General features: G+C 42.7%; 1 protein-coding gene across 4 annotated transcripts in view; it reads left to right on the top strand.

The window, feature by feature from the left end:
- Positions 1-15,743, top strand: part of GFRA1 (GDNF family receptor alpha 1) — a 231,242-nt gene that overhangs the window by 73,542 nt on the left and 141,957 nt on the right. The window lies entirely within an intron of this gene.

The raw sequence follows: 15,743 nt of genomic DNA, 5'->3' as shown, positions 1-15,743 counted from the left end.
ATCGCTGTGCAGGCTCACGGTGTTCACCCTGGTTCCATCCCAGCCTCAAGGCGTCTTCTCTGATGGGTCTAAACTGTACAGTGGGGAGGAGAGGGGGGTCAGCGAGAGGACTGTTGTATTGTCTTTTCAGAGTCTGGAGGCATAGACCGACTTCTATAAATAATTCATGCATCCCAACCAGCTATAAGTAATAAGTTCCATTTGGCTAGAGACTAAGATGAACAGAATGGGAAAGGTGCCTGGCCAAGGAGAGAGCAACCATCAGAGCCTTGCTTGGCCCCGACACATTGGCGGTGCAAAGGCCTGCTGTGGGGGCAGGATTTTATAATTCCGACGGACTAGAATGTTAAGCACCACCCAGTGCTGAATTACATTTTTCCATTGGAGGCGTAAAGCACAAGGGCTTGAGGAATTTTTCCTGGAGTTCTCAGGGGCTACTGTTTTCGTTGAGAAAAGGCTTTTCTCCACCGTGTCCTGAGCATGCCTGGTGGCTGCAGTCGATAAGCAAAATGGCTTCTCAGACAGCTGATGTCAAGTTTGCCTTCTCCGAAGATCAGTCATACTTTTTGATGGACGGGATTTGCTTGTCAGTCGCAATCATATGCAGAGCAAAAGTTCGAAAATCATCTGCAAATCGCTGGCTAGTGGGGTTTGGCAGCCTCTTGTGGAGACGAGATCAGTCAGCCTCCTGCCTTGCCCGTGGTGGGTGGCGGTTGCTTTATAGGATTGTCCTAGGATTTCAGGTGCAGAGAATTGAACTGGCTCTGGTGAATTATTTACGTGGCCGTGACCTTTTTCGTCTCCTGGGGAGAGAGAAGTTCTGTGAAATGATGGTGGAAGAACACCAGCTGGTACTGCCTTCCCACCCTTGCTTCTGGCCATGCACTGCCTCTGGAATGAAGACTTGTCACACGTTCAGGTGACAGCTGTCAGACCCAGGCTAAATAGCTCTCCGTCTTATGGGGGCTAAACCCGAGGCCCCTAAACTTAAATTTCCTACTATCCCCTTCCAGAAAAAAAAAAAGGAGCAAAAGTATTCACTGTCCTTCCCAGCACCCCTTAAGGTTTTTACCTTCTTTAGGAGAGAGGACGATTTGGGCCATACCTGGGGCTGCTCAGAGCTATTCCTGGTTCTGTGCTCAGGGATCACTTTGGTAGTGCTGGGGGAATCATATGTGGTGCTCAAGATGAGCCCTAACCTGCACAGGCTGTGTACAAGGCCAGGAACTCACCTGCTCCACTGTCTCTCTAGCACAGAAATCTATGCTCTTTAGGGAACACATAGAAATGTATTTCTCGCCCCTTCCCTCCACCCCCCACCAGTATATCTGAGACTACTACTGACCCTCTGCCTGTTGCTCCTTTTGAGAAACTGCTTTAAATCAGGACTTCATCCACTCTTTGTATATGTGTGTAGGGCTCACACTTGGCTGCGTTAAGGGCAATAAGCATTTCAGGTTCTGTGTTCAGGGATCATTCCTGCCAGGTTTGGGGGACATATGGGGTGCCAGAGGTGGAAACTGGGTTGGTGCTGGGGTAGAACCCAGATTGCCCAGATGTTGGACATGTGTCTGACTTGCTATACTATTTTTCGGACCTCTCATCCCTCTTTTTCTATGCTTTAAACACAGCCAGGCTTGTGACATCCATCTGAGACACAAGGGCTGGGAATTGTGCTTGATGTAAAGTAACCCACTGACTCCAAATGATCAGAGCCATGGGCTTATTTCTGAATCTCACTGTCACGGGTCAACACTGAATAGTGGTGACCCCCTGACCCAACTAGGGACCCCCAGGCTCTTCCGGCTTGGACGTGACTGAGGCACAAGAGCAGCTGGGGACCAAATTCCTTGCCAGTGGGTAATACTTCAGGAACTGTGAGGCCTCTTTGCCTGAGGGGGTCCCCGCATAGTTGGGGGTCTGTTGGACATCTTGGCAGACAGAAGATGGAAGCTGACTTGCCACACTGACACCACAAATTCTCCAAGGAAATAAATTATTTCCTTGAGATTGCATTATCTTTTATTCGGCAGCAGATCAATCTCGTTATTGGAGGATGACAGGGGAAGAAGCCACCACTGGGCTTGGCTCCGCTGTGGGCATGGTATGTGGACACAGAGGCTGTTGGCGCCCCACTTGCTGTGTTTGATAGCTTGTTCTGGTGCCTTCACATCATGTGGTCCTCAGACCCCAGGACTGGGGAATTGTCCAGGAGTAATAGGCCCCCACCTGTCCCTCCATAAGTACGAGTGCCTGGGCTACTGGGGTGCGTTTTCATTGAGCCCCATTCTCTGTTTTTCCCAGTGCTCATGAGCTTCTGAATGACTATTTCAAATTCCAAAGTCCCATAGACTTGCTCTTCATGACATCAAATATGATTGAAAGTGGCATGTGTGCAACCGTGTCTATAATTTTGAGCTTTAGAATACTTACATACCTGTGGTTTAATAATAAAAACACAGCCACACACAGATACACATGTATATACACACAGGGACGCACATGCCTCATTTAAAGTTACTGAAGCACCTTTTGTATGCTCATCCGGAGGCTCAGCCTTGATTCCGAAATCGAACAGAAACCAAGCAAGTGGCTAAGAAATCAGAGCAGGACCACTCAGCCGGGCGTCAGAAAGCCTAAGTGGGCACAGTCTAACGATTTCACCACGGAGTTAATTCTCTGCACTGCTCCGTGAACTGAAGCACTTCACAGACTCAGTCTGTGCTCCTCCTTGTTCCTTACTTGGACTTGGGATCTTGAGATATCTTGGGATATCTCTAATATCTTGGGATATTAGAGAGATTTTGCTTCCCACTCAAGTACTTTTTGATCCTCTTAAAAACTTGTTTATTTCATGGAGGTACGTGTGGGGCCCAGTGCACTCTGTAGAGACCATGAAAAAAAAAAAGACCAAGAAGAGAACAGAGGCTGTTGTTCTCATAGAACTTTGAGTTTAGTTTAGTGTGGGACACATCTGGGGCTAAGCATGCAAATCGATTCCAACAAGGGTGCTGTGATGGAGAACATGTCACAGGCGGATGTTGCAGATTGAGAGCCCTCTGTAGATGGGATGGCTAGTGAGGGTCATGCAGGACAGCTGTTAGACCATCTGGGGAACTCATGAGGGGAAACCTCTCAGATGGAGCACCCCAATATTCCAGGACCAGAAGGAGTGACAGTGAACAAGAGAGTGAAACATTCAAGGAGAGGAAGGTGGGATTGGAGTGGACATTTAGCAGGAGTGGCGTGTTCATATTGATATTTAAACCCCCTAGCCAGGTTTTTGGGAGAATACACAAGACGAATGTATGGGAGTTGAGGTCAGGACTAGGGTTGAAACTGAGCAAACCCAGGCCCCGTGAAGAGGGTCCCTGATGGTTCCTGTAAGCAGATCTCTCCTGTTCTGGGCAGTGCCACAGGGCAATCCTGTTCAGGCAGCTCGCTTTCACAGAGCTCCCACTTTCTGCTCTTTTTTTTCTGGGGATCTTATGCCCATGATTTATACCTCCTCTTTGTAAGGCTTGTAAATTATGCCTCTCAAGGGCATTTCTGTAAATGTCTTCAGATTTTAAAAACATGCTTTATTCAATATAAGCACACATGTGTATCGAATCAGATGCGTAACATTCATATACACATCATTTGTAAACACAGTAGTGATATTTCTCACTAATGTTACTGATGCCAGTTATGACACACATATTAATGAGCTACTGCTAATTAATATGCCTAGGAGACTTCAGTGTGGCTCCCAGAAGGGTTACTTTTGCTCCTTTGCAGATTCTTGGGGCCAGGGCTTACCCCATAGACTCAGTTTTCTGGTTTGTAGAATGGAGACTTACTTGAGTTTTCTGACACACTGTCGCTTCCTGCTGTTGCTAAGCTTTGAGAGGTATGAAAGTGGACCGGAAGTTTATAGAGTACAAAAATACCCCATGCTACCTATTTTAATATTTCTCTCCAGGACTCAGGTGCAAGCAGAGACTTCCCTGGTGACTGAGAATTAAAATGGAAAAAATTGTGGTTTTAGGAGAGTAACCTGCTCCCCGAGCCATTTTGAAATCTCAGCTCTTTCCTGAATGGATTAATGTTGGAATTCACAATGGATGGCATTGCTTTTACTAATTTGAAGAGAACAATAAATCACCATTTGCTTTCTGGCAGCATAGTCAAGCCTGTTAATTGCTGGGGTGGGCTTGTGGTGACAGGGACCCCTGCTATTTGTAATGTGCTTGACTTGAGCTCTTTTGCATAGTTCAGACTTACTGGTTAAAGTGTTGAGGCTGGATCTGAGGTTTCCCCAACTACTTTAGAAAGCCCATCTATTGTAAATCCTGGTCCCTTAGCAATGAATTATGGTCCCCAGGTTATATATTATGAAATATTGTTTTCTCTATGAGTATGGATGAATGCATTAAAATGAATTGTTATCATTTCCAGGCAAAATAGCCAAGTTGTCATCTGATGGTTAACTAGTAAATGAGAAAAATGTAGTAGCCTTTTTAGACTGTAAAGTGGCGGGCTCCCAGACCAGACCTTCTGTATGCTAATGGTTACTGTGCTGTATGCCATTATCCACGCTGTTTAGCATCACAAGAGTATTTCAAATCACATGGAAAAGGTATTCATCTTTCCAGCACAAACAGGATGTTGTCCTCAAATTTTACTTCTCTGCACTTTGTGTGGATGTGTGTGTGTGAAAGAGTGAGAGAGAGATGCAAGAGATAGAGACAGGCAGGAGACAGAGGTGTATAAGAAGAATAACCGTATTTAAGTAATCACATTCTCTGAGATGTCTCTTTCATATTCTTTATGACCTGTGTTGCTGGTTGCTGCTTCCCTGTCAACTGATCGAGGGCCTTTTCTTGTCAGAAGACTTTCCAGATCCCCTCTCCAGCCCCAGGGAATGCATTTTGGAGTGATGTCCTGAGCCTCTCTTCCAATAACTTGTGTTACTAAATGTCCAAACCAGTAAAAGGAAGAACTTAAGAGAATTTTCCAATGAAATATCTATTAAGAAAGAAAGTAGTTTATATTTTGCCACTGAAATAATAATACTGAAGAATAATGCCCAGGCACTCCTAACTCCCTGTCTTCATTAGAACCGGTCCTTTTTCCTCACCATGCCCGCCCTCAGACTTCTTCAGGATGATAGATAGCCAGTGGGTTGGAGAGATAGCATAACAGGTAGGGTGTTTGACTTGCACGCGGCCAACCTGGCCAACCCAGGTTAGATTCCTCCACCCGTCTCGGAGAGCCCAGCAAGCTACCAAGAGTATATCACCTGCAAGGCAAGCTATCCATGACATACTCAATATGCCAAACACAGTAACAAGTGTCACAATGGAGACGTTACTGGGCCTGCTCGAGCCAATTGATGAACAATGGGAAGACAGTGACAGTGACAGTGATAGCCAGTATTTCCACTTGAGAGAAGAGAAAACCGAGGCTCAGAGTAGGTTTTACCTAGTGAGGATTCTATAGCTAGTGAGGGTTAGAGTCAAGAGATTATATTTTTAATTCAGAGACTTCAGTCTATAGATCAGACTTTTCAAAAATTGTGAAGCTATACAGTCCATTTCCCCTATTGCTAACACCTTACACTAGTAAGGGACATTGGTTACGATTAATGGTCCAATATTGATACCTTATTATTAAGTGAAGTCCTGTAGCTTTTTACCTAATGACTTTCTCTGTTCTGGGATCACCGCCAGGACCAACCCTTCCCTCCCCTCCTTCCATTGAGTCATGTCTCCTTAGCCTCCTCTTGGTTATGACAGTTTCCAAGACTTTGCTTGTTTTTGATGACCTTGGCAATTTTACGGCAAACTAGTATTTTGAGGAATGTCTGTAGGATGCTTTGCCCTTGAAATCTGATAGGTTTCTTTTTTTCATGATTAGACTGAAGTTATGGGTGCTGGGGGGGAAGATCGAAGAGGTAATGCACTATTTGCATTAGATCATCTCAAAGACACCTGCTATCAGCATGATCTATAGCTATTGCTATTGATCTTCATCACTTGGCTGAAGGAGTGTTTGCCAAGTTTCTTCACACAGAAGCAACTTTCCTTTTCCTTTCCTTCAGGGTGACTTGGAAGGAGTCTCCGCTTAGCCTACACTCAAGGGAGCAGGCTACATTCACTGACGAGGGACTCTCTACTGTAATATTCTTCTAGGTGAGAGACTCGACACTATTTTCATTTCTGTTTCCCTTGGAGCATCCTAGGGGTGAGGTATCTCACAACAGGACATATAGTGCCTCGTTACATACACTAGTCAAGAGGATACTAGATAAGACCTCCCTAGAGATTTCTGTCTCATTTTCCTTATCTCTGTCTGACTTCTCCAGATTGAGCCCTGTATTTCAGAGTGTTTGTCTACACTTCTATGTCTCTGGACCTATCAGGAACCCTTTCTCCTTTCAGAAACCCTGATGAGTGTGTGTATATGTGTTAGTAAACACACACCCACACTTATGTTTGACATTCTAGGTCCTTTCTTAAAGTCACAGTACAATTATGGCCACTTAATACCTATGTTGAGTCGAGCTCAATCATTTTGGGGTCCAAATATCTTTCTCCATTCTGTTTCTCTCCCTTTTGTTTGGGAGAGCAAGACATTTATTTGGACAACACACTCTCACTCACTCAGCTTTATGTAAAGCATGAACAAGGGTATGGGAGATAGAAGACATGATGCCTTCCAATAACTGGTTCTACGGATGACCCAAGACTTATGAGACAGTGTCCTGTGGGTGTAGTCCTTTATTTAGGGGGCAGAAAACCTAGGAAAGAAGAAAGGCTACTGATAAAGCAGAGCTGGCGATGATGTTGAAGAAGGAAGGTCTTGACTAGGCAGGAATGAGTAGACCCAGACAGGAGTAGACCTGGCTGAATGGAGGTTGAGACAGTGACATGCCTGATGCTGTATTTATGGCACCTTGTGAAAACAATGAACCAAACAAATTCTGGACTAGAATTTTATAGGGCCAACTAGTAGCTCCTTTACCTCTGTTGACCGTTGAAACTTTGTATTTTTGTCTCTGAAAAATGCTCATACCGGAAATATTTTGTCTATTAAATGAATAGTACTGGTTACTGCATTTTCCCTCTTTTAATTACTCATTTTATCCTTTTGCCACTCCTGAACTCTCAATCAGCCAACCATTGTTCCTGATCAACACAATGGATGTTTCACCCTAGAACTAAAGAAAATACAGTCACTGTCACTGTCACTGTTCTCCCGTTGTTCATCGATTTGCTTGAGCGGGCCCAGTAACATTGAGAGACTTGTTACTGTGTTTGGCATATTGAATGCATTATGGGGAGCTTTCCAGGCTTTGTTGTGTGGGTGAGATACTCTCAGTAGCTTGCCAGGCTCTCCAAGAGGGGCGGAGGAATAGAACTTGGGTCGACCATGTAGGCCGCATGCAGGGCAAACGCTCTACCGCTATGCTATCGCTCCAGCCCGAAAATACAGTAGTAAAAAAAAAAAAAAAACCAAATCAACCTGGCTTCATATTTTAGATAGCTTTTGTGGGCGGAATGTCGGGAGAATCATACCCAGTGATGTTCAGGGCTTACTTCTGGCCCTATACTCAGGGATCACTCATGGTGGGATCAGGTGACTATATGGTGTTCTGGGGATTAAACCCGCTTTGGCCGTAGGCAAAGCAAACTCCCTACCTGTTGTACTATCACAGCCCAATATTTTAGATAGCTTTGAGTGATGGTCTTCTTGGGTCTTTAAAAATTTAGGCGGCAAAGTTTAGACTTGTTTCAGATTCCTAAAATGTCTTTGAGTTTATTTCTGGAGCAGAGAAATGGTGTCGATTTCATCCAGGGTGAAGCCTACGCTGTGTCTTTGGTGGTTAGCTAGAATGAGAGAGAAAGAAGGTCCCTGCTTCCAGATGTGGCCTGTGTTGGGCTCATCAGCAAGTGCTCCCAGCATATTCAATCTCTTCTTTTTGAGAATCTACCTGTGAAATCCCCACAGTCATTTCCTCTCTTTTTTAGTCTCTTTTTTATTTCAGATGCTGAAATAGAGGCAAAAAGTGGTCGCATGTTGGGGCTGGAGAAATAGTAGAGGGGATAAGGGTCCTGTCTTACATGGGTCTGACCTAGTTCAGTCTCTAGCACTGCATGTGGTTCCCTGCAACCCATAAGAAGTGATGCCAATATGGTCCCCAAATGAAGGAAAAATAAAAAGTGATTGCACATTGCATACTGTTTCTCAGAAAGGGAAAGAAACAATATGAATTTAGACCCAGACATATGACACAGTGTGAATTCTCAGTCACTACATCACACAGTCATTTCAGAGGGGCCAGAAGACTGAGCAGGGTTTGCCAGTGGGTCATGATCAAGTTATGATCAGGCAGGAGTTTCCAGATCCCCCTGAAGACATGAAAGTTTGGGTCCAACAAGATGAAATATGTGTTCATTGTCACAGCGGCTTTAATGGGGCCTCCAACCGGAAGCAGCCAGGGGTCCAGGAGGAAAGAGCAGCTGTGCAGAATACACAGAAAGGAGTGCAGCTCACAGTTCAGCAACATGTTGACACACAATTATGAACCAATCTCTGAAGTGTGCTGAGTGAAAGGAGCCTCTCACAGAAGCTGACACTCTGTAAATTCTACTTATAGGGAATCCTACACAGATCTCTGATGGACCAAACTCAGAATATTGCTACCTCTGGGAAAAGGAGACCAGGGATTGACTTGCAAGAGGCAATAGGAAACTGGAATAATGGTGTTCTATTTTTAATAGGAGTTTGACCTATGCAGGTGTATGCATTTGTCAAAATTCAAAGATAGTGCACTTAAAATGTACATTTCCGGTTTGGAGAGAGTACGAGGGTTAAAGGTACTTGATTTTCATCTGGCCAACCCTGGTTATATCCCTGCATGCACCCCAGGTGCCTCAGCAGGGGTGACCCTGAACACAGAATCAGGAGTACTGTGTACTCAGCACTGCCAGGTGTGGCCCAATCTCCTCTTCAAATGTGCATATCACCAAAAGGATAGAGAGAGAGAGAGAGAGAGAGAGAGACAGACAGACAGACAGAGATAGAGATAGAGACAGAGAGAGACAGAGAAAGATGGACAGAGAGAGAGAGAGAGAAAGAGAGAGTGCCTGATATAGAGACAGGGTGTGGGGGATGGTGAGAGGGAAACTGGGGTCATTGAAGGTGGGAAATGTACACTGGTAGAAGGATGAGTGTTGGAACAATAGATATCAGAAACCCGATCATGAACAACTTTGTAACTGTGCTGTGTATCTCATCTCATAGTGATTCAGTTAAAGAAAAAGTGCATTTCACTGAATGTAAATTTGACCCTATGAACAAAAATGTCTGTAAACAAATATTGACCTCTGGTTAATGAGGTGAGCCCTGAAGAATAATTTAGGGGCAAGTATACTGATGACTGCAATTTATTTTGAAATGAATATAGAAAACAGCAAGATTTCTTGATAGGTAGAGAGAGATGAGGTAAATGGGTAAGTAAATAAATGATTGGGCAAATATGTACCATGTTAGGGGCTAACATACACATTGGGTATACATGGATGTTCCTTGTCAAATTCTTTCAGCTTTGCTCTATTTTGGGAAATTTTTTAATAAACTGTTGCAAAAAAAGGAAGACTCAGCAGAGTTCTTTATCTATGTAGTACTCATGTGGTCTCCATCATCATAAATTCGGGCATCAGCCAGAGGTCAGAGGACCTCCAGAGAAGGAGGCAGGACTTGCAGGCAGGGAGGAAGTATGGGAGCTGGGCAGAGGGAAGGTTCTGGGCACCATTGCTTCCTGGGCTGCCGGAACCAGGACCACAGACTTCATAGGTTACATCACCTCTCCTGTTTGGGCAGGCAAGAGTTGGAAAGCAGGCAGGACCATACACTCTGAAGAGTCTCAGGAACAGCTTTCATTGCCTCTTCCAGTTTCTAGAAGATTCCCACCATCCTTGATCTTCTCGTCTGGTTGATTCTTCTCTTCCCACCCTGACTCAATCAGATCCCATCTTAATGACATGGGACCCTGTTTCCAATAAGGGATATACTAATGGGGTTTACTATTCACCCTGACAGATGGTGCAGTAACCACAGCAGTGGGGTGCAGATGAGAGAGCCTGGAGGGAGGATCAGGGCTGAAAAGTTAGGGGCTGGACGCCAGGGAGGAAACCCTGTATGTGGAGAAGGAAATCCCCTGAATACACCAAGAGAAAGCAACAAGGGGGTGGGAGGGAGAGAGGAGAACAAAGCCAGCTGGTTCTGTAGGGAAGGGCTCTGCAACCGTAGGCTGCGATCCATTTCTCCCTGAATATCTTCAGGAATTAAAATGTAAATCTTGGAAATTAATTCTAGGGGCACAGTGTCAACAGAGGATGCTTTTGCAGAACCGACAAAGCTGTTCTTTTTTTTTTTTTCCTTTTTAAACAGCCATGGTGGGAAAGCACGTCTGTATGCACAGGTTTTATTTGAGATGGATTAAGGTTGGTGATGAGCGAATCTCTGAAGGATCCGAGGTGCAGTTCTCATAAGCCTGCAAAAGTTCAGCTCCTTATCTGAGGCTTATCCAAACCTGAGGAAACCTTTTCGACTAGCGGGGAGGTTAGGGACCTGCAGCAGCTGAAAGTTAATATCCTGCATCAGGAAGCCACCTGCATGGCCCGTGGGAGTGGGAAAGAGGCTGCTCAATGAATGCGCTGAAAGCGTTATCCCGGCAGAAGCCTGTGGTAGGGGCCAGCCAGAACCTGGCCCGCCCGCGCTCATTGGTGGATGGATTTTTGAGCTCAGTGCATTGAGTCCTTTGGGGATGGAGGCACCATGGCTCCATGCCATATTTTCTTCTCACATGAGCCTGAGGATGCAGTTATAGGTATAACTGCTTCTTTCTGTTGTTTTCCCTCCTTGCAAGATCTCATCCTCCCCTTACTTAAGTCACCTTCTTATACCTTCATTTGAACTCTCGGACCCTCCTCCGTACCCAAGGGGTTTCATGCTCTGGGACATCCCTCCTGAACCTGGAATTTCTTTGTTGGCATTTCTCACTCAGAGATGCTGATTTGTCTGTCCTTGCTCAAGTCTTATGTGAGACACCCCCTTCCATTTCCTCCATTGTTCTCCTTATAGAATTTGGACACAATGAGGGCAGAGTTGAAGAATATGTACCTCCTTCCCTGTCGTATCTACTTGGAACTTCAGAATGTGACCTTATTTGGGAATAGGGTAATGAAAAAGTTGAAGATGAAGACAGTCTAGACTTAGAGTGGGCTCTGAATTCAGTTACCGCGTGTATCCCTGTTAGTAAGAATGGACAGAGGTGAGGCAGAGACAGTTGAGTAAAATAGAAGCAGAGGTTGGAGGTATGGTCTACCAGCTAAGGAATGTGTAGAGCTCCCAGAGCCTCAAAGAGACAAAGATAGATTCTTCCTTAGAAACTTCAGAGGGGTCATGACACTAGGGACACTTGGTTTTTCAACTTCTAGCCTCCAAAGCTGTGAGAAAATATTTCTATTCTACTTTAAACCACTATGTTTGCAGGAACCCAAGAAACTTACAGAGAACTCAATACTAAGATTCTTCTATTTTTGAGACTGATTGATAATTTTCTGTCTCACCAGCTACACGAGTGGATGGCTGTGTCCCTCATTTCTATATCCTGTAGTCTGGAACAAAACCAGAAATATCCTGAGTTTTCAGTATTTGTCAACTTAACAAACCTGTAAGATAGGAATTGTCCCAATCTTGGATGAATACAATGAACACCCAGAGAAGTTGAAGAATCTGTATAAAATCCCCTGTGGGAATAATCTTGATTCAAACTCATATGGTCTGAACTTTACATTCAGGCCCGTGAGATAGTATCACAGATTCTTTGTTAATTATTTTTTAAAATTATCCTGAGGTCTTAAGTTTAGTTCTTTGAATTATTTTTCTTACAAATGTCTTGATTACATGAAAATGAACCTGATGTTTGGAAGTAAATGCAAAGTCATCCAGAGTTTGTTTGGGAAATGGAAAGAAGTGAATCCCTTGATGTACATGGCCAACCTAAGTAGAAGTAGTGTGTGTCTTTCAGGTTCACAGAGTTGTTTACTTGTGACTCCATTCCCACTCCAAATGGGCCATATGTTTCTTGTGGGTGGAACCTAGATTAAGTATCTTTTTGTCTCCAGGATTCAGTAGATATTTAATATAAGTTTGAGTCGAAGGATGAGTGGATGGATGGACAGGTGGATGGATGGATAGATGAATGCATTACTTATAGCCCTACGATGAGGAAATTCTGAAAAAACACCTAAAGAATTTAGAAAAAGGATTATACCTGTGGATGAAATACAGGTGAGCATTCTGCTATTTAAAAAGAAGCCTCTGACTTGATGGTCATAGCCCGTATTCTAGTGGATCAACAGTCTATTAAAATACATCTTTCATCTGTTTTTTAATAGTCACTAAAATATCATTGTTATAAAATCTAATAAAGTGTTGATGCCAAGGGAATGTTCATGTCTTAGTAGACAAGAATTCAAAAGATGACAGGGAACACTTGGGGCGCCATAGCTACTATCAGAAAAGTTGGTTTTGATGTAATAATTTTCTCCTCTGTTAAATAAAAGCCTCAGACATCATCCTAAAGATTCACCCTGCACAGTGACTCCTGACCACTTCCCTTCTGAAATTTTCTCTTGTTTCACCCCCCTCCCCCACTAACTTTCTTTCTTAAGCTGATTTTAAGCTTATACTTAATCACTGCATCACCCAGAAGCATATTTAGTTTAGGATGGATATTTATTTAACCTCTCTCTGGACAAAAGATTTTGTTTCTGGAATGCTTCAGTTTTTTCCCCCTTGAATTCTTTTTACTGTTTCTGGAATATCTCACTGTTAATCATTGTGTAATGTATGTGAACTTGCTTCTTGTTTGAAATAGTGATATATGAGTTTTCCATAAAGTTAATCAGAATTTTCAGGATGATGTCTGAAGCCATACTTGAAAGAGTTCTGAGATAAGTGTGTTGATCCATGCCTTTCTTTGTATCTGATGGGGATTCCCAGTGGGGAGCAGCTCAACTGGCAGAATACCTCTTCTCCAGAAATTGTAATGCTTCTTTGTCTTCATGCCCTTCATGCTCTCAGATTTTAAATATAATGTGATAGACAGAATAATGGCCAGCCAAAGATGTTTTCTTCCTAGTCCTTGAAACTTGAAAATTAGGTTTCATTTTGGATTTGAGTAAATAAGGATCTTGTTAAGGAATTATTTTCTGGGTCTTGATAGGAATTTTTTGCATAAGCCTGATCTGATCACAAAAGCCCTTATAAGAAAGAGGCACAGAATCAGAGTTAGGGGACATGTGATGAGGATAGTAAAAACAAGAAAAGAGCGATTTGAAGATGCCATGTTGCTGCTCTTAAAGGAAGAGCAAGGAAGAGACCACAGACTAAGAAATTATGATTGACATTAAAAGTTGGAAAAGGCAAGGGATATTTTCCTGAAAATGCAAAAGGAGTGCAGTTCTATGGACACCTCGAGTTCAAGAATTCTGGTTGTAATCTGTCACTGTCACTGTCCTCCCGTTGTTCATCGATTTGCTTGAGTGGGTCCAGCGGATTCAGTAACGTCTCTATTGTGACGCTTGTTACTGTGTTTGGCATATTGAATATGTCACGGGTAGCTTGCCAGGCTTTTCTGTGTGGGCGATATACTCTTGGATACGTCATAGGTAGCTTGCCAGGCTCTCCGAGAGGGGTAGAGGAATCGAACCTGTGTCAATTCCTCCAAAAAAAAATTTGTATTATTATAAAGCTACTAAATTTGGGTAACTTTTAATAGCATCAATAATAAACTAATACAGATAGGGATATAATTACTGTTGGATAAAAATGGACTAAGGGAAGGCGGCCTTCTTGTGAAAGATGATTATTTTCTTACTCTGAGTAAAATTCTGTAGAACATCTCCAGTGTGTCAACAACTCTGTGAGACACAAAATGAGTATGCTGGATTAAAAAAAAAAACAAGCAAACAAAAAACAAATAGTTTTGGCTTACAAAGAATTTCCCATCCAAAAGAATAATGCGAGTTAACAGGCCATCAAAAAAGATAATTATGAACCCAGATAAGAGACGTTAAAACATCATCGAATGTGGCTTAGAAAATTGTAGTCTTCTTAAAGAGAGTGTGAAAAAAAGTTCATTTGGGGATGAAAAATGGAGTTCAAAAACCCTGTTCTTCACTTCAGGTTTCACTGAGTAAGATTTGCAAGTGTGGGCCTGAGCTGAATTGCTGGGAACTGTGCAGGGGCATCTGAGTGCCCTGTTAAAGGTCCCCCTTAACCTTTCTCTGACATAGCATTTAGTCTATTCTGTGTAGGAAAGCAAAGAAACTGTTTAAAGGCAACCTAATGGCACATGATTAGCAATTGGCTGGCCTTGTATCTATCTTTGATGATGAAAGCACAACCAAAAAAAGATAGAACTGAATAAACACAGAATAATCAGATAGAGAAAGAGTTCTTCCAGAAGGCACAGAGGAAGTTTAATAGAAGTGTTTACTAATCATCCTGACCATGAAAGATAAAAAATAGTGTGGGGAAGTTGATTTGCTCTGGGCCTTCCAGCTCTAAGACCAAGTTTTGTAAATAAAGTTATTTTGGAACTCAGCCACAGGCATTGACTAAAATATTGTTCATTTTTTAAAAAAAATATTGCCTCTTTTGCACCACAGGGGAAATTGAATGGTTTCAACAAAGGCTGTGTAGTCTGTAAACCAAAATCATTTATTATTTGGTCTGGTACATAGACGGTTTGATGATTTTTGCTTTTCTGTGTCTCCATAGAAAGTGTTTGATCGAATGTCATAATGACTCAGAAATCATAGAAATGATTCTCAGTCTGTTTAGGGAATTTTAATGAAGGTATTAATAGAGTGATGATCTACAGTGAATTAGTGATAGGCTTAAAAGTTGAAATTTCTTAATTCAGTCATGTAGCGAACAGTAATAAATGTTTTTTAAATTTTTATTAGTGAAACAGCATGAGGTACAGTTGTAGACATAAATTTTTGTGTTTGGCTTTCAGTTATACAATGATCAAGTACCCATCCCTCCACCAGTGAACTTTGACGTTCTTTTTTTTTTGTAGACTTACAAATTTTTGTGGTTGGGTTTCAGTTATACAATGATCGAGTACCCATCCCTCCACTAATGCCCATTCTCCACCACCACTAATCTCCTTTTGGGTGCTGTGGTTTGCAAAGGAGGAATTGAGTGGCAGTCATATTCTGTCTATAGTCTACTTTCAGCATGCATCTCCCATCCTGGGAGGATCTTCCCAACACCCTTTATTTGGTGCTCCCTTCTCTCTTTGAGCTGTCTTTACCCCTAGAGTGTGCGGCTGGCCTCCAAGCCATTGAGTAACTTCCTGGTATTTATCTCGGCTATTCTTGTGTGTTAGTCTCCTATTTTGTTACTTTATGTTCCCCAGATGAATGCAATCTTTCTATGTCTGTTTCTCTCTTTCTGACTCATTTCACTTAGCATGATACTTTCCATGTAGTACCACTTGTATGTAAATTTCATGACTTCATCCTTTCAAACAGCTACATAGTACTCCATTGTGTAAATGTACCAAAGTTTCTTTAACCAGTCCTCGCAAACAGTAATAAATTTAAGATAAAATCTATGAGCTATCATTCGTTTACAAAATATTAAGTAGCTATTTTAATATTTTAAAGAAATAT

The sequence above is a fragment of the Sorex fumeus genome, unplaced genomic scaffold (assembly GCF_029834395.1).
Source record: "Sorex fumeus unplaced genomic scaffold, SorFum_2.1 ptg000043l, whole genome shotgun sequence".
NCBI classification, from domain to species: Eukaryota; Metazoa; Chordata; class Mammalia; order Eulipotyphla; family Soricidae; genus Sorex; species Sorex fumeus.
The sequence above is the reverse complement of the archived record's forward strand: the minus strand, read 5'-3'. Positions and strand labels throughout refer to the sequence as shown.